The sequence below is a fragment of the Camarhynchus parvulus genome, chromosome Z, assembly GCF_901933205.1.
Source record: "Camarhynchus parvulus chromosome Z, STF_HiC, whole genome shotgun sequence".
Lineage (NCBI taxonomy): Eukaryota > Metazoa > Chordata > Aves > Passeriformes > Thraupidae > Camarhynchus > Camarhynchus parvulus.
Genome location: NC_044601.1, coordinates 68,595,589 through 68,613,548, shown reverse-complemented (window position 1 = coordinate 68,613,548; position 17,960 = coordinate 68,595,589). Strand labels below are relative to the sequence as shown.

Below are 17,960 nucleotides of genomic sequence, written 5' to 3'. Positions count from 1 at the left end.
GGAAACATCTGCAGTGATACGAGACACACCAGTGATGGCAGAGCCATGCCATGCGGTTGCCACCCAGCTGCAGATGGGTGGATGCTTTTAAACAAATTAATCCTGAGGGTGCCTGCAATCTCTATGCAGCCAGACACTCCTGGGATAAATCCTGGACCTAATTCCGAGCTGTCTGGCATCTCATGTAGTCATCCAGCTTCCGCAGAGCAGGGACAGGGAGCAGCCTCCCTGGTGTTTGACTGCGAGGCTCTGAGGGACTGGACCTTTTGCTTGTGTCTGAGAGGGCAGACAAGAGTCTTGGAGCCAATTAAAAAGCACAGCAACTTGTGAGTTTGTTAGACATGACTAAGGGCTGCTTGGGTTAATGGAAAAGTTGAGCAGAGCTTAATTGTTCCTGCATAAAGAGCACATGGAGGAGCATGGAGGGGATGTGTATGACGTGTAGCTTTGTAGGGTGGAAGGGAGTAGATAAGCGAGCACCACTTTAGGAAAAATACAAAACCAGGACTCAGAAGCTTTTATTGTGAGGGCTGTTGGTGCCAGAGCAGCTGCAGCAGGGAGCTGGCCTGGGATGCTGTGGTTCAAATCTTTCTGTTTTTTTAACACATTTGCTTTATGTGGAGGGATTTTGTGCCAAATGAGATCCCATGTGCTGGTGACAATCTTGCTGTGTGCCGTGTGGCTGGCACGGAGCCCACGTGTAAGTGCTGGTGGGTGGGAGTTTGTCTGTGTGCCTGCAGACCCCTGAGTGCTGCAGGACGCGTGGGCTGAGCCACAGGTCCCCAGGGCTGCTGTGGAACTTGGGTAGTGGCACACAGAGGGTCTCTACAGTGGTTTCCCAATGTCTTCTCCAGCCATCCTAGAATCCTACAATAGTTTGTGTTGGAAGAGATCTTAAGGATCACCTAGTTCACCATACCCCTTCCACTAGACCAGGTTGCAGTGACAGAGCCCAAGGGTGGAAGGTGAGGGGTGGGCAGCCTTCAGATCTCTCAGCAAAGCCTCTTCCCTCCTCCCCAGCCACTCCATCCCATGAAAAGATGTGTTTGTTCCTCCTACTTTACTATTACCTAAACCCCTGGTCTCCACGACCAGCCCCACCTTTTTGCTTGCACATCACTTGCTGATTTGTTTTGCAGCTATTTGGGAGGGTGAGAGAAGAGGCAAAGAAGAGAGAAGGGGTTGGGAAAGGCATCAGAGTTGTTGGAGTGAGTGGTCAGATCCCTGCTGTTGCCCTGAGGGGAGACAGGGACACCAGGCCTGAGCGTGGGGAGCCCCAGCCAGCATCCACATCCCTCCATCATGGCTGTGAGGAGTCAAGGAGAGTCTAGTAAGTGTTGCATCAGCACAGAAAAACATACTTGATGCAGAAACACCATGAGGTGAAATAAAAATTTTATGTGTCTTTTCTTTTTCTCTCTCCCTCTTTTACGCCTCAGCAGCACACACTGAAGTTGTCTGGGTGGATCTGGTCTCTGCACTCGGGTCATTTTATGACTGTTCTTGCTGTTTTCATGGGAGTCAAGTGATTTATGTGCATCCTTGCAGATCTGGGCCTTTAGCTAATATCGAAGTGCACACCCACGCATGCCACTATGGCAACATCTAATAACCCCAGTGTAGAAAAATATTTCCTTTTCATTGTAGCAGTTAAGCTGGAATTTCTGAGAGGACTGATGGCATGAAGTGCTGAACTCCCACCCAGGTAAATAAGAGTTGAGCATGTTGTTCTTTCCAATTCCCTTTTTGATGAACTCCTTGGAGCGTCTCTCTGCTGATGGTGGATGGTGTGGGGAGAGGTGGCAGCTGGAGCCTGGGTGGCTTCCTCACAGCCATTCCTGCTGGTACTTTGGAGCATTTAGGCACCACCCCAGAGCTTGTGTGCTGGGAAAACCATCTTGGCAGTGCTGTGCAGAGCAAGGTGGTGCTGCATGAGGAGGGTGCTGAGATCTGTCCCCAGCTTTCCTCAATAACTGACTCACCCCAGTGTGACTGCAGGACTTGAACTCTATTTTGGCAGCTCTGGCTCCTAACCCTGCTGCCTTCAAGGGCTACATCTTCCCTAGAAGAGGTTTGCACTGTGGTGATGATGGTGAGATCCCTTCTGGCCCTAGGCTGGGCTCCTGGTCCTCAGCAGTCAGGTGCCAAATGCTCAGTGTGCTCCAATGGTGCTGGTTTGGTACCAGGATTTAGGATCTAGCAGAAGCATTTGGCCCCAGAATGTTGCCCCTCCCTGGGTCACACTGAGGGATGTTATGTGTGGATACCTGGGGGAGATCCCTGAAGGTGTTTTGAAGCCCGGGGGAGAGAGGAGAGGAATTAAATAAAAATAAGAGAATGTTTGTCCCCCCCATAGCCAGCAAAGTGGGATTAATGAAATTCTGCAGAGGGCAGAGGGAGGGCAAGGACACAGTCAGCAAAAATGGATCTGGATGGCTGTAACACAAATGGGGAGCGGGTGGAGGAAGCTGGAGACACTGCCCTGCAGAATTAGCTGGACACTGACTTATTTGAAGCCCCTTCCAGCCTCAAAGGCTCTCATTCAGTCCCCACTTTGTTTCAACAATTAGAAAGACGAAAGAGCATCTGTCATGCAAATTGTATGGTAGGACAGATGCCCAGTGTGAGGTCCTGCACTGGCAACCAGTGGTTCAAAACAAACAAACAAAAAATGTCCTTTTCAGTCAAGAGATCTGCTGTTGGGCTGTCTCCAAGTGCCTGTACATTGACAGAGTAAGGTTTTTTCTCAGGGTGTCCCTCCAGAGCTGGGCTGTGCAGTGAGAAAAGCTGCTCTGCTGTGTGCATCATGAGTTAATTACCAACTTCTAATCACATCTGGTGTGGCTGCCTCACAGGCCATGTCCTGTCTGTCACTGTGACGTGGTGAAACCTGGTGAAAAAGCTCAGTGTTCTGGGTTCTCCAGAGCAGCCTTGGCTGTCCCCGAATCCCTGGAAGTGTCCAGGGTTAGGTTGGATGGGGCTTGGAGCAACCTGGGATAGTGGAAGATGTCCCTGCCTATGGAAGTGGATTGGACAGGATCATCCTTAAAGTCCCTCCCAACCCAAACCATTCCATGATCTTCTGTTAAGGAGCTCCTGCAAACAGTTCTGGAGTGCTTTGGAGGACAGTCATGGAACAGTTTGGGTTGGAGGGAATGTTCCAGACCATCTAGTTTCAATCCCGCTGTCATGGGCAGGGACATCTTCAACAACATCATGTTTCTCAAATGCCCATCCAGCCTGGCTTTGAGTGTTCCCAGGGTGGGATATGAACCATTTTGCTGGGCACGTTGTTCCTGAGGATGGGTTGGGCAGCAGAATTCCAAAGGCTGATCTGATGCTCTTGAGTCCATGATGATCCTTTTCCTTTGCCACCGGATGAATGTCAGCTCCTGTAACAGAGTGCAGGAGGAGAAAAGATCCCAGATGGCCTCTCAGTTTGAAATGTCAGATGGATAGGAAAAATGGCTTTTCACTCCTACCTACTCATCTCATGTAGGGATTGATGCAGTTGGGGGCAAAGCCACAACAGCATCTTGCCTTTATTCAGGGCACCTCCCTGTCCCCCAGTGTGAGGGGTGGGAAGGACGGCAGCTGCTGTTCACAGAGTGCCTGAGGAGAAATATTTTCCAAATTTTCTTAAGATACATGATAAAACAGACTTTGGGGTCAATAGTGACAGGGAGCACTGCTGGAAGTGGAGGCAGGATTTCATGGGAGAGCATGGGCTTGGTGTGTGATTTCATATTTTAGTCCAAGGCAAGACCCAGTGGTGGCTCCCATTTGGAACATGTGGACCCTCATGGAGTGGGCTGTGGGTTGTCCTCCTCCCAGAGTTTAGGATTGCTGGGAGGAACAACACTTCTGATGGAATAAAGAGAAAATGAGGAGATGACTCTCCAAACAAGTTCTGTAGGCACTTGCTTGGAAAGCAAATGACTGATTTCTTCTCTTGAGGGTTTTCAGATGCTCCTCTGCGTTCAGCTTTGCTGGACAGTTTACAGGAAAATGCTGAGAAAGACGAAATTTCCTATTGAGCCCTCTCAGTTCATTGCCTGAAGCTCAAGGAAGGCTCCCTGGCAGGTCAGTGGCAGCTCCTGCAGTAGCGTGATGGGCTCATTTCCCTCTCCCCCAGCGCACACAGCCCCGTCTCCAGGCCCTGCTGTCACGGTGCAGCTGTGCCAGTGGCAAAGTGCAGATGCTCATTTTTTTTTTTTTTTTTTTTTTTACGAGCTGGCCGAGCCTTGTGCCGTCCCCCAGCCTTGGCAGAGGAGGCTGCAGCTCCACGCACGGCATCTGCCGGATTGCCCGGGGGGCTGGCAGGCTATGAAAGGGAGCTGCGGGGCCAGGCGGGACTGGATGTGGCCTCGGCAGGGCTTGGGAGCAGATCCCGGCTTTTTTCCCTTCTTCCCCCGTGTCTGTTTGTGTTGGATGTCCCGGCGAATCGTGCCCTCTGCAGATGGGCTTTGACCTTGGCTGCCACCCAGGCTTGCTCTGCTGGGGCAGGTAGAGATGGGATGGGCTCGCAGCCTTTGCTCGGCCCGTGGAGCATTTTCTAAATATGAGGTCTGATTTATGCCTGGTAACTACCTTTTTCCACTGTAAGGAAAAAAAAAAAAAAATTGGTAATTTATTTTCCCAGGGTTGTGGGAAACTGCACTTACTTGAGCTTGAGGTAGCTTCAGCTGAGCTTGTTGAAATCTCTGATACATCCCAAGGCTCCTGAGTTCAGAAAATAAAAATAAAACAGGGATAACAATCCCAGTGTGCACCATGAAAGACAGAATGGGATAAATAGCAGGAGTTTGGGGAGTTTTTTATCTTGTACATGGATGTGGTGGATGGAAAATAAATGCACTACAACTTTAAGGCTTTGCCTGCAGCTAAATATAAGGGTGTGCTGGCTCCACCCTGCTGCTCTGTTAGGGATACAGGCATTTATTTTTCTGGGGTGGGTTTTTGCTTTATTTTTTTCCCTTCTCTTTTATTTTTTTTTTATTTTTTTGGGTGAATCTCCACCATGAAATAACCGACAGTTTAAGCGAGTGGTCCTGGAGCGTGCGGGAGAGGTCCCTCCTAACACCCTCCCCATGGAAAGTTAAAGGATTGGGACTTGACCAAATTTCAACTTTCATGTAAGTGCTGCGTGCTGTTGTCTGATGGGGAGATGAGGATGGCAGAGTTGAAGTCTCAATCTACTGCTTTAACCTGACTTTCCCGAGCCCCCAGCCTGCTTGGTGTTAAGCCAACATCCAGGTTAGCCTGGGGAGGCTGAGCTTTATGGCTTGGGGATGGTCAGCCCTGAGGGGATGATTATTATTTTCCTGAATTTTTTTGCTTTAATTTTAGGTGAATGCTCTGTTGGTGTTGTTAAAACTCAGAGAGGTGGTGGCAGGGGTTTGTTTTTTTTAGTCAGCATTTGCTCAGTCTAAACTTATTTTTTCCTGACTTTCTGTTTGGGAAAGAGAAGCCAGTTTCATCTCCATTTTCTATAATCATCTGCTTATTTTATTAGCTTTTTCCAAAAGGCTGTATTTCCCCTGATGCCTGGCCACCTGTTTTCTATGAGCTGCTGAAGGTCTGAGCTCTTGCTCCGCGTGTGCAGAGCAGATTTCTTTCAACAAGCCAAAAGAAACGACACAGCTATAGACTAAAAAGGGCAAAAAACCCCACATGCTGTGCTATTTTGGTAGTAGCAAATTATGCGTCCTACAAATTACCATTGGTTATGAACATTGTCCGTCTGTCTGGATGACAATGTCCTGCTTTCAGACCACTGCTAATACATTTAGAATTAGGATAATACTCATTGAACTCCAAAGCGGCTCCTCTTTTCTTCGCCCTGATTTATTCCTACCAGCAAATGTCACATGCAAGTGGAAGTTTTATGGCTGGATAATTCACAGCCTGTTGGGCATCTTATTAGGAAGGGCTCGGACTTTTAAGAGAAGTGACTCGAGATTGTTCTTTTAGTGTTGGGAAAGTATCGATTCTCTAGGTTTTCTTGCTTGCTGACTTTCTTTTTAAATTTTTTTTCTTCTCTTAACCTCCTCCTTTTTTGTTTACTTTTTGCTCTCCCTTTCTCTTTCCCTCTTTGTTTTCTCATCCCTTTTTTCCCCCTCTTTCCTTTCCCCCATTTTCTTTCCCCCCTCTTCTTGTCACCCCTTTTCTTTTCCCCTTTTCCTTTCCCTCTTTTCTTCCCACTTTTTGTTTCCCTTTCTTTTTCTTTCTTTCTTTCTTTCTTTCTTTCTTTCTTTCTTTCTTTCTTTCTTTCTTTCTTTCTTTCTTTCTTTCTTTCTTTCTTTCTTTCTTTCTTTCTTTCTTTCTTTCCTTCTTTCCTTCTTTCCTTCTTTCTTTCTTTCTTTCTTTCTTTCCTTCTTTCTTTCCTTCTTTCTTTCCTTCTTTCTTTCCTTCTTTCTTTCCTTCTTTCTTTCCTTCTTTCTTTCCTTCTTTCTTTCCTTCTTTCTTTCCTTCTTTCATTCTTTCCTTCTTTCTTTCCTTCTTTCTTTCCTTCTTTCTTTCCTTCTTTCTTTCCTTCTTTCCTTCTTTTTCTTTCCTTCTTTCTTTCCTTCTTTCCTTCTTTCTTTCCTTCTTTCTTTTTCCTTTCCTTTCCTTTCCTTTCCTTTCCTTTCCTTTCCTTTCCTTTCCTTTCCTTTCCTTTCCTTTCCTTTCCTTTCCTTTCCTTTCCTTTCCTTTCCTTTCCTTTCCTTTCCTTTCCTTTCCTTTCCTTTCCTTTCCTTTCCTTTCCTTTCCTTTCCTTTCCTTTCCTTTCCTTTCCTTTCCTTTCCTTTCCTTTCCTTTCCTTTCCTTTCCTTTCCTTTCCTTTCCTTTCCTTTCCTTTCCTTTCCTTTCCTTTCCTTTCCTTTTCTTTTTCTCTCTCTCTTTCTCTCTCTCTTTCTCTCTCTCTTTCTCTCTTTCTGTCCTTCTCTCTTTCTTTTTCTCTTTCTCTCCCTCTTTCTCTCCTTCTTTCTTTCCCTCTTCCCCTCCTTCTCTCTCTTCCTGTTTATTTCTCTCCTGTTTTTTTTTCAATTTTCCCATTATTTTGCTTCCTATTTTTTTATTTATCTTATTTTCTCTGTTCTTTTCCTTTCATTCTTTCCAGTGCAGCACAAGTTGAACTGAGGGCTTGCTCACCTTTCCATCTGAGCTTCATGAACATCAGCTCTGAAGTACAACTCCAAATCCACAGTGAGGACTGTGGTACTGTAATGAATAGATGTAGCACTGTAGGAAATAGATGAGGATTGCAAATAATTATTTCCCCACTACAGTTTCACAAGCATATTCACCATTTGATATTCCTTTCAGAGGTGGTTCAGGCCCACATCTTGACCTGTGGCTGGTCTTTTTCGGCGGTGTAAGATGAATACTCTAAGCAGATATTTCCAGATGCGACGTTGCATGGGGGTTCATGGGCAGGGGTGGGAGCAGGGTGAAACCTCTGGTGCTCCAGCTCTGTGATGGGTGTCTGTGTGTGCTGGCTGAATCCCAGCACAGGAGTACTCAGCAGGCGGCTTTGTCCTCTCCTACAAGTCCTCCCTGGACCAGAGTGTCCCCTGCAGCCACACCAAGGGCAGGTTGTGCCCTTTCCAGCTGCGAGGCTTGAGAACAGATGGTGTCTTGTTCCACTGTCACACCACCCCTGGCTTCCTTTCCAATTTTCCTGAGTCACCTTTTTCACAAAAGGGATTGAAAGGAAGAGACTGGCACGTCCATGGGGGCAGGTTGCTTTTTCCCTCCCGTGCTGCCTGGCACATTGCAGTTGGAGAGTGTCTGGTGGGAGTTTCTGCAGCGTCTCTCTGCCCTTACACATCCCTGCTTCTCTTCTCCGGGGTTTTCCATGCTGGTTATCTGTGCCAAGCAGGAGACAGGAGGTGAGCTGCTTTGCTGACTCTCTGGGGGGAAAACAGTGCTGTGGCCTCGTTTTGTGTCAGATGGATTCAGGCATTGCTCCACAATGAATTCAAAGTCCACTTCCTTCCTTCTCTTCCTCCCCCTCATCTTTCTCTCCTCCTTATCCTCCTCTGCTTCCCCTGCTTTGGTGCTTCCTTTCCTTCTCCTCCTCTTATTATTCTCCTCTTCATCTTCTGCCTTCTGTCTTCTCCACCCCTTCCTTCCTGTCCACCTTTTCCTTCTTTCCCCTCCTTTCTTCCCCTCTTTCCTTTTCCTCCTTCCTCTCCTTCCTCTGCCTTTTTCTCATTCTTTCCTCTCCTTCCTTCTCTCCTTCCTCCTACTCCACCTCTGTCACAACCACTACCACATGCTGGTGCTGCTGCAGGATCCAGATGCTGCACAAATCCAGAGCAGCATTCCCAGCTCTGACTGTCCACAACCCTTATCCCATGCCAGACCTCTCTCCCCCTTGCATTGCAGTGGCAGCTGTTGCAGAAGGGAGACCCCAGAGCATCCCAGCAGAGGGCTGGTGGTGTGGGACCCCCAGGAGCACTTTTGAAGGCTCCTCCCTTCAGGTCCCAGGGGTGTTTGTTGCCAGGATCAGTCCCATTGTCACCCTCCAGTTGCTGCTGGGGCGGCCAAACAGGACAGCAGCCTTGTATCTCCTGGTTTACCCCTGTGGGTACAAGAAAGGTGTGAAACCCCATAATTGTGAAGGTGCTTTCAGAGGGCTCCTTGCACAAGGCCCTGTTTTCAAAAGTCTTCTATCCACTGCAGGGTGAGGGCAGGGCTGGCTGGGCTGCATCCTCAGATGTTCAGGAGCTGCTTTGGGTGGTGTTTCAGGTCATAAAACCCAAGTGCTGTGCCTAGACAGACAGATTGCTGCCACAGCATAAACAAATCTATAGAGCCCAGGCAGCCAGCAAATTCACTGTGTGCAATGTGTGTGTTTCTCCACCCCTCTTGTGCTTTCCCGTCCAAACTGAGAATGGCTTGGGCATTGAGGGAAAGTCCTGTGGGGAGGGGCTGAGGGAGCTGGGAAGGGGCTGAGCCTGGAGAAAAGGAGGCTCGGGGGGGACCTTGTGGCTCTGCACAGCTCCTGACAGGAGGGGACGCCTGGGCTCTGCTCCCAGGGAACAGGGACAGGAGGAGAGGACATAGGCTACACCAGGGAATGCTCAGGTTGGACATGAGGAATTTGTTCACACAAGGAGTGGTTAAAAATTGGAAGAGGCTTCCCATGGAGGTGTTGGAGTCCCCATCGCTGGAGGTGTCCAAGGAAGGCCTGGACAGGGCACTCAGTGCTCTGGGCTGCTGACAAGGTGGGGATCAGGCACAGCTGGGACTCGATGATCTTGGAGCTCTTTTTCAACTGAGATGATTCTGTGATTCTCTGATTGCTGCCCTCTGGAGAGGGAGAGAGGTAATGTGTGTAGGTGGCGGCAGGTACCTGTTACTTACAAAGAGCCCCACATGGGTCCCACGGAGCCGGGACTGGCATGAGGTGGCACTAAAGCTTTGTCAGAGCCTTTGTCATTCCATCTGTGTCAAACCCCTGGAGCAGGAGTGAATCCACAACCTCCAGTTGGTTTTGGAGGAGCTATGTAATGATTGCTGGAGTGTGGATGTGCAAACCCCTCCTTACAGGTCCCTGAACCTGTGGCAGTGGGTAGGAATTAAACGCTGTTTCTGCTGGAGGATTTATGAGCTGTGTTTGACGCTGCTCTTTTCTACATCTTTTCCATCCCCTGGTGGGTAGGGTGCAGTGGCCACCGGCAAACTGAGCAAAAGCTCTGCAGGGCACCTGAAAAGGGCTGTGTCTGTGTGTGTATGGGCTGCAGAGGGGCAATGCACACCCACTTGGGGGCTAGCAGTGCTTGGAAATGGAAGTTCTCCTTTGGAAGCCTTCGTGAGCACCATTTCCCGGGAGTTGCCTAATTTAAATCATCTTTGCTCTGTTTTGTCCTATCCATTATTTTCAGCTGTCAACATTAAGTGCCACAAAGACCCTGTAATAGGCTTCTTTCTGCTTCCCTCTAATAGTCCCAGAAACAGTCACTGTGCCCTTTGTCTGGGGCTCTGTGATGGCTCTCAGTGTTCAATTTGCTGGAGAGGAACCACTTTGTGGAACAGTAGGACAATCAGTGAGGCAGTGGCTCGAGTGCTGCCATCCTCCCTTTGAAGAGGCAGGAGAGGAGCGAGATGGAATTGTGTTTTGCCCATCATGGTTAATGACTTCTAAGAAAAGCTTCAGTGGCAGCTCAACAAAAGTGATCCTGGCTTGCAAAAATAGTTGCATTTAGCTTGCCCCAGAAGTTGTTGGGGTTTGGAGTGATCCTTGGAGCTGAATGAGAACAGTGAGATCTGGTGGTCAGTCTGGGTTAGGACTCAGAGTCTGTGTCCAGCAGGAGGGTGCAGGCCTTGTATGTCATGGCCAGGATGAAATCCAACAGAGGTGAGTGTTGCCAGGTTTTCTTGGTTTTTTTAAGTGTTGTTTGGTCAGTGAAAGGTCTTTACACTGATACCAGGTCCAATAAAGAAGAGGTGAAAGGTGAAACAGCAGGGTCCTGTCACTGCTGTGGATCCATCTTTGCCAGTCCTGAACTACACAGACATTTCATAGATGTCCTCAGGGATGCCTCCTTGGGGCTGGGGGTGAACCAGGAGGCTTCTTGAGGGCTCTTTCAGTACTGGATGCTGCAGACTTTGTCTTCCTTGGAGCTGTGTAAGGCATCCCATGCCTAACTCAGCACAGGTTGAGGAAACTTTACACTGGTTTCTTACTCCTCATCTTTTACTGAAGTGCCTCCATTGCATGAAATATCTCAAAACATCCAGCATTCCATGTGATTCCATACGGATTTTGTGCTAAGTTTTCCTTATCTTACTTGTGCTGCTGCCCTCAGCCATGCCCATCTCCTGCCCCTTCTGCCATCAGTTCTTGCTCCAGGTCTCCCCTCCCAGTCTGACGGAGCCTAATTCAAAAATCTGCTTCAAAATTTCTGCTTCACAAATTCCCCTTGTCAAGGGATCATCTCAAGGCAGCTAAAAGTACCCAGATTACAACTAGAAGTACCCAGATTACAGCTAAAAGTACCCTAACAGTGCTGCACTGGGGATTAGAAGGCTGTTTGTCTTCATTGGTCAAGAATGGCTCTGTGACAACCTTCTTCTAGAGATTTTAGGGAGAGTAAAGGTGTGAAGATGGAGCTTGGTGTGTTTTTGAGGAACTTCTCCATGCACTGCCTGTCATACCTTTCTTGCTCAGCCCTCTTGGTGCTGGATGTGAAAGGCTCAGAAAGCAGGTGAAGAAGAGTAATAATTCAGCTTTTCTATAAGTGCATAAACTAGGTATTATGGTGGGAACATAAATAATGAGGAGAAAAAGAAGTTTCCAAGTAAGTGTTGCAAGGAGAAGTAACTTTGATTTCTAAATTTGAGCTGTGCATGCAGAAGCACAGCATGGTTGCTTATGAGTCTGTTTATCCTGAAACTTAATTCTTACAGGGACCATTGTCAGGATTTTTTTGGGGTTTTTTTTGCATTGGTTTTATGTTGACTGGTGCTACACTTAATCTGCCACCACTCTGCTCCGGCCCTTTGCCTGCTGCTTGGCTTTCTTGAGTCCTGCTGGAGTGTCTGATGGGTTTTTGTGGCCTCGAAGCCTTATTCTACTCTGTGCTAAGACAGCAGCTTTAGGATTGAAAAACGAGTTAAAAAATGCTATTAAAGAAAAGCTGTTGATGTAACATGATTTTTGCTCAGTCCCATATGGCTTGGGGGTCCTAGGCTCATTTAAAAAACTTGCTTAAAATGTGCTCTGCCTCACAAATGTCCCACAAATATCCCCTTCATGTTAGCATGGCCCACAGCTACACCTGGGTGCTTTCCATGAAGTCCCAGATCTGCAGTTGGGTGGAAAGCTAAAAATCTAAGGAAAACTGTCCTGACAAAATCCAGGCTTGTTTTAGCCCATTTGGTTGTGGAAAGAAAAGTTGCAAACTGGACCTCTGAGCAATCCCAAAGGAAAAGAAAAACAATGTGTTAGAAGGAGGGAAAAAAACCCAAAAAGAGCTGGAAGTGTTGAAGGCAATCTCATGGGCTGGGGATGGCGTGAGCACTCAGCTCTGGCCAGGGCTGGCAGTAAAGCTGGAGCTGTGGTCGAGGAGAGAACTTGCCCTTGGGCTCTTCCTTGGAGTCAAGGAAGGTGGATTGTTTTTGGCGATGAAATTTCCTATTGAAAAATTGGATGTTTCCTTCTCTCCCTTGTGAATGGGACACCCGGGAAGCGAAGCATGCTGGTTCCAATTACCAGCACAGCCAGCTCAGGTGCTGCAGTCAGTCAGGAATTTATACCTTTTCATACGTTCTAGAAAAGATAAAAACTTTTTTTATGATTATTATTTTTTTATTCTTTTTTCTTTTTCGATATGTGTAATGAATTCAAAACGGGAGCACAGCCAGACTGCTTTTGATTTGTTCCCATATTAATGTTTTATGTCTGAATATGTGCCTGGTCACTCAAATTAGTCAAACTTGCTACTGCAGTTGAGCCCAAAAATATGGTGCCAATCAATGCAGGCTCATTGGTAGGGCTGGAGCACCTCTCCTGTGCAGACAGTCTGGGAGAGCTGGGATTGTTCAGCCCGGAGAAGAGAAGGCTCTAAGGTCTCTCCAGAGATCTTATTGTGGCCTTTCAATACTTAAAGGAGGCCTACAAGAAAAAAAAAATAAAAGAGTTTTTAGTAGATAGAACAAAGGGTGATGGTTTTAAACTGAAGAAGGGGAGATTCAGACTAGATGTAAGGAAGAAATTTTTTGCTGTGAGGATGGTGAGGCCCTGGCACAGGCTGCCCAGAGAAGTGGCAGGTGCCCCATCCCTGGAAGTGTCCAAGGTTAGTCTGGACAGGGCTTGGAGCAACCTGGGATAGTGCAAGGTGTCCAAAATCCCTTCTGCCCAGGCTTTTCCCTGCCTGCATGGGCAGGGTGGATGGCCTGATTTACAGGCAGTGCTGGCTGGAGCTGGTGTGAGCTGTGACTGCAGATGGGCCCGCAGGCCCCAGCTTTGCATGATGCCTTCTGCAGATACCTGGCAGAGCACAAAGACCTCGTTAAGGCAGCCAGTTTGACTGCAAGTGCACACCCCTCCCAGAGCACAATTGGCTAAGTGGTGCTCCAGGACCAGGCTATTGCACCCCCACGTTCCAGTTGATATTTAAAATAGGAGCATACATCTCTGGCATTGTTTCCATCCAGGGTTGCCTGCAGCTCTTCAGGCAGGATCCCCACTTTCCTACAGGGTTACACAAAGCCTCCAGAAAACTTGCCCTGCAGTCTGAGACAAGGGGCAGCAGGCAGATCATGGAATCAGAATCCTTTACAATGGGAAAAAGATCTTTGAGTCCAACCATCCCCACAGCTCTGCCAAGGCCATCCCTCACCCGTGTCTCAACACGGCTTTTAAACCCCTCCAGGGATGGGGACTCCACCACTGCTGTGAGCAGCCTGTGTTAGGTCTGGGCAACGCTTTTCACTGAGAAATTTTCCCAATATCCCATGTAAACCTGCCCTAGTGCAATTGGAGCCCTTTCCCTCTCATCCTGACCCTCGTTCTCTGGGAGCAGAGCCCATTCCCACTCTGGCTGCACCCTTCTGTCAGGGAGCTGTGGGGGGAGAGAAGGTCTGACTCCTCTCAGACTTCTCCAGGAGTAACTGGCTGGAGGAGAATGTAAGCTGTTTTGTGTATTCTTTCAATGTATGGAAATGTTGCATATAGATGTGTGTGATTGCAGGAGATTCCCGTTGTGCGGTTGTGTTACTGGGAGTACACGGTCATTAGGAGTGAGCTGGGGTGGGAACACCTGCAGGGCCAGAGTTAAGGGTGATTATGCAGCCCAGCCCTGGCTTTTCTTCACTTTGGAGAGCTGCACAGCATAATTTCATCGTGGATTTATATACAGCTAATTGGCATATAGTTTGATATGCAAATAAAACCATATAAATATCAAGAGAAAGATTTTAAGCTGTGCTTTCCACTGTCATGCTACAATCCTTGCTTTTCTGGTCAGTCTAATCTACTCGATTGCTCCTTTCATCATCTTGTGTTTTGAAGGCATGATATCTCTTTCAAAGAACATCTGTCAGACGTATATTAATTAGTTAATTTTTCTGCATGGAATGTAAACACGAGGGTGGAGAACCCAAAGCCCTGAGGATCCAATGAGGTGTGTGGCCAAGTAATTATTTTTGGGGTAATGCAGAGATGTGGCCTGTGCTCAGTCTATAAAGGCAAGAAACAGGTTTCCTACCAGATATAGTCAGTTTATGATAAAGGCTGAAGTGAAATTTTCTTGATGTGGGCACTGGAGCCTGTGTCATAGACACACCATAGAGATGGCATTTCCAAACTGAGCTTTCTAAGCCAAAGATGCTACTGAAAGTGGTGCTGAAGTATGTTTAAATCCAGTTTTTAATTAAGAACATTAAGTTTAAGTAGTTCAAGAATGGAAGAAAGCATGGAGAGAGACAATATTTTTATGTTGAAGAAAAATTTAAGGTGTAAATTTGTTAGCTGGTAGCACCAAGTTTCACTCCTGACTTGGGGCCTGCCTGGATGCTTCTCATGTAGTTCACACTGAGAGCAAGATTTACTGGGATTTTTGAGTTTTGATCTTGGGTGAATGTCTTTTGCTGTGAGTCTTCAATCAGATCTATTTTGTGTGATAACAAGAAATAGGTTTTTGTATGAGGGGACTGTGAAGTGGTGTACAAGCACAGCAGTTGGGCTGGAGAAGAGCTTGGTGTGCAGTTTTGTGGCCAAATCCAGTGCTGGCAGTGGGGCAGAGGGGTGAATTGAGGCAGGGCCATGCACAGGTAGGTGCAGTACAGGAATTCCCAGAGGGTTTCCCAATCCCAGAGCACATCACTGGCACTGGAGCATGTCTTGCCATTGGGGACATTCAGAAATCCTGCTAAGGCAGGGTCCTCTCTGTCAAATCCCTCCTTGGCCCCTCTGGCTCTCTTGGCTGAGGTGTCCCCAGGCTCACTGGTGGTCACTGAGCTGGGTTGCCATTTCTGACCCCGTGTGGGGCAGCTGCCCCTCTATTCTTGGCAGTAAGGCTCTTCCCTTTGGCGTGAAACAAACTGCAGTGTCCTTTCAGCAGGATGAATTTTGGATTTCTGCAGGTTGCACCAAAGCAGTGTTTAACTTCTACCATCTGTCTTTACCACTTCTGCCTTTCCTTATGTGTCTTTTAATTTTTTTTGCCTTTTTATTTTCTTCCTGGCTTTCAGTCCTCTTGGTAATGTGTTCAGTGTGGACTATTAATATATCCCAACAGGAGCAACACTACTTATGTTTTCCTTTTGGAGTAAGGATTAGGGAATGTCCCTTAGCCCTCCTTTTTCTTCCCCCTACTTTTTCTGTTTTTTTTCTTTTTTCCATCCTTCTCCTTCAGAGCTGAACTCCAGAGGAGGCCACGGAGATGCTGCCAGGGCTGGAGCCCCTCTGCTCTGGAGCCAGCCTGGCACAGCTGGGGCTGCTCAGCTGCACAAGAGAAGGCTCCAGGGACACCTCAGAGCCCCTGCCAGGGCCTCCAGGGGCTCCAGGAGAGCTGCACAGCCACTGGGGACAAGGCATGCAGGGACAGCAGCCAGGCAATGGCTTCCCAGGGCCAGAGGGCAGGGACAGATTTTGGGCTATTGGGAATTAGGAATTGCTGTCTGGGAGGGTGGGCAGGCCCTGGCCCAGGGTGCCCAGAGCAGCTGTGGCTGCCCCTGGATCCCTGGCAGTGCCCAAGGCCAGGCTGGATGGGGCTTGGAGTCACCTGGGATAATGGAAGGTGTCCCTGCTTGTGGCCCTTCCAACCCACACCACTCTGATTCTGTGAGCTGTGTAATTATGCAGTACAGTGCAGATTGGTACTAAGGGCTATTTTTTTTTTAATAAGCATTGTTTTGTCATACCTGTCCAGCCAGATAATCACAAAAATACGTCAAGGAGAAAGAGAGATGGCATTCACCATCAGCTGGGGATCTGTAAAATGCCATGTATCACGAGATTGTCGTGAAGCCACGACACTGGCAAAGCCAGGCAGAGGATTTTTTTGCTGGGTCTCGTGGTTTCCTTGCCTTGCTGGATGAAATAAAACCTGCCAAAGCAGCAGCAATGAGCTCCCATCTATCTGTTCTCATACTACCAGCCGCTTCTGCCTGAATTATTCATGCTCCGTAAGTGATCTGCAAACAGCTCCTGTGATCTCCCTGTGATCTGTGGGTATGCCAGACTCACCCCTGCTTAGGTCAGGGCATTTTCTTGTTTCCTTCCCCGCGGCAGGGAGTCTGTGGGAATCTCCAGATTCCTCACCGCCTCTTTCTGATTAGCCCAGACGTGTATTTATTATTTACATGGCAGGATTTGTTCAGCTGTCCCAGTCACACGGTATTATCGGGGGATAAGCAGGAAGACTCACTGCAAACATCTGTAGTTGTTGCTTGACAAATCCTGTTTGTATAAATAATATTAAGGAGCTGCAGAGGCTGTTGTGGAGTAAATACCCTCATGACTGAAGGCAGCGTTGCCAGCTTTTCACCTGCATGTGCATCTCAATAGAGATTTACTGGGCTCTTTTACACGCACATACATATACATATAAAATACTTCAGTTTGTTTTTTTATAGTTTTAAGGCCCCTTCCAACCCAACTTATTCTGCTATTCCAATATGTGTGTGTATATGTTTTATGTATTTGCCTTTTTTTTCACAAGGTCTTTCCCTGCATTTATTTCAGCTTTTAGGTTTTTTTGCTACTGATTTGGTCATGGAGGTAGGTTGGCAAAGCCTGGGAGAAGGGCAGTTTGTGGGCAGGTTATTGGCAGGTATTTTGTGTGCTCTGCTATCCATATCATTAATGAAATGGGCTGTAGGCCCACCTCTTCCACCACCAGGTACTGCTTGGATCTGCCTCTCCAGTGTCTATTTCTTTATTTTGGGATGAGGACTGGGATGTTTCAAGAACCCACTGCCAGTGGAGCTGCAGCTAATGCTCTGAGCAAGGCATATGGGTCCCCTGGTCTCCTTCTCCAGCTGAGGGAGTAATTTGGGGTTAAAAAAGCTCCATTTAGGCTACCTGATTTTTTATGCTAACCCATAGGAGGACCTGTGCCTCATTCAGGATATCCCTCACCTATGACATAACCGGGATACAGTGAGTTTGTTAAAATGTCCTGTCTCTCTGCATTCTGGAAAGAGGATTTTCTATTAAACCTTAGGGAAATTACTGGCCTTGTTAACTAGTGTGGAAGTAATGAACCACAGCAGGGTGACTCGGGAGATTTGGGCCCTCGCTTCGTAAGGCTGCATTGTTTCTTCAAATGAGAGAAATAATTTAAGCAAACAAATGAACAAAGAATTTCTGGAAATTAAAGTACGGTACAAATGGGATGATTTGCTCATCCTCTGTTTAATAGGAGCGGTGCAGTGAACAATTGTGTGGTCGACCTCAGAAATCTATCCATGGTAACTAGTCACAGGAGAGAAAAATAGACAGCCTGCCACCAACTTGGTATTAAAGTTCTATTTTCCCTTTTTTCCACAGTTGCAGGCCAGTCAGGGACTTTCCATGAGCAATCAGCACAGCAGAAATCCCCTTCTGCTCCCTAGCAGCCATCTCTGCTCAACAATCAAAGGTGCTTTTTGCACTGGCTTTGGCTTAAGTGGGGTTTGGTCCCAGTTTTCAGTGGGATCAGGCTGGGGCAGACCCTTCCTGCCAAATGCATCCTGCTGGAACAGGGCTGTCATAGAACCACAGAATGGTTTGGGCTGAAGGGCACCTCTCAACCATCCAATTCCACCTCCTGCCATGGGCAGGGGCATCTTACACATGACTGGATTGTTCCAGCCTGGTCTTGCCCCTTCTACCCCGTGGCTGAGGTGTGTTTGTTGTGAAGGAACCTTTGGTTTTGTCACCTCTACCAGGTGCTGGGTGTTGAATTCCTGATGGGATTTGAGGTCTGTGCAGGCCCTGCATGACCCCAGTGGCTTTGGGCAGGTCCTGCAAAGAGCCCAGA

General features: G+C 47.7%; 1 protein-coding gene across 1 annotated transcript in view; it reads left to right on the top strand.

The window, feature by feature from the left end:
* Nucleotides 1-17,960, top strand: part of LOC115915799 (atherin-like) — a 77,819-nt gene that overhangs the window by 58,923 nt on the left and 936 nt on the right. The window lies entirely within an intron of this gene.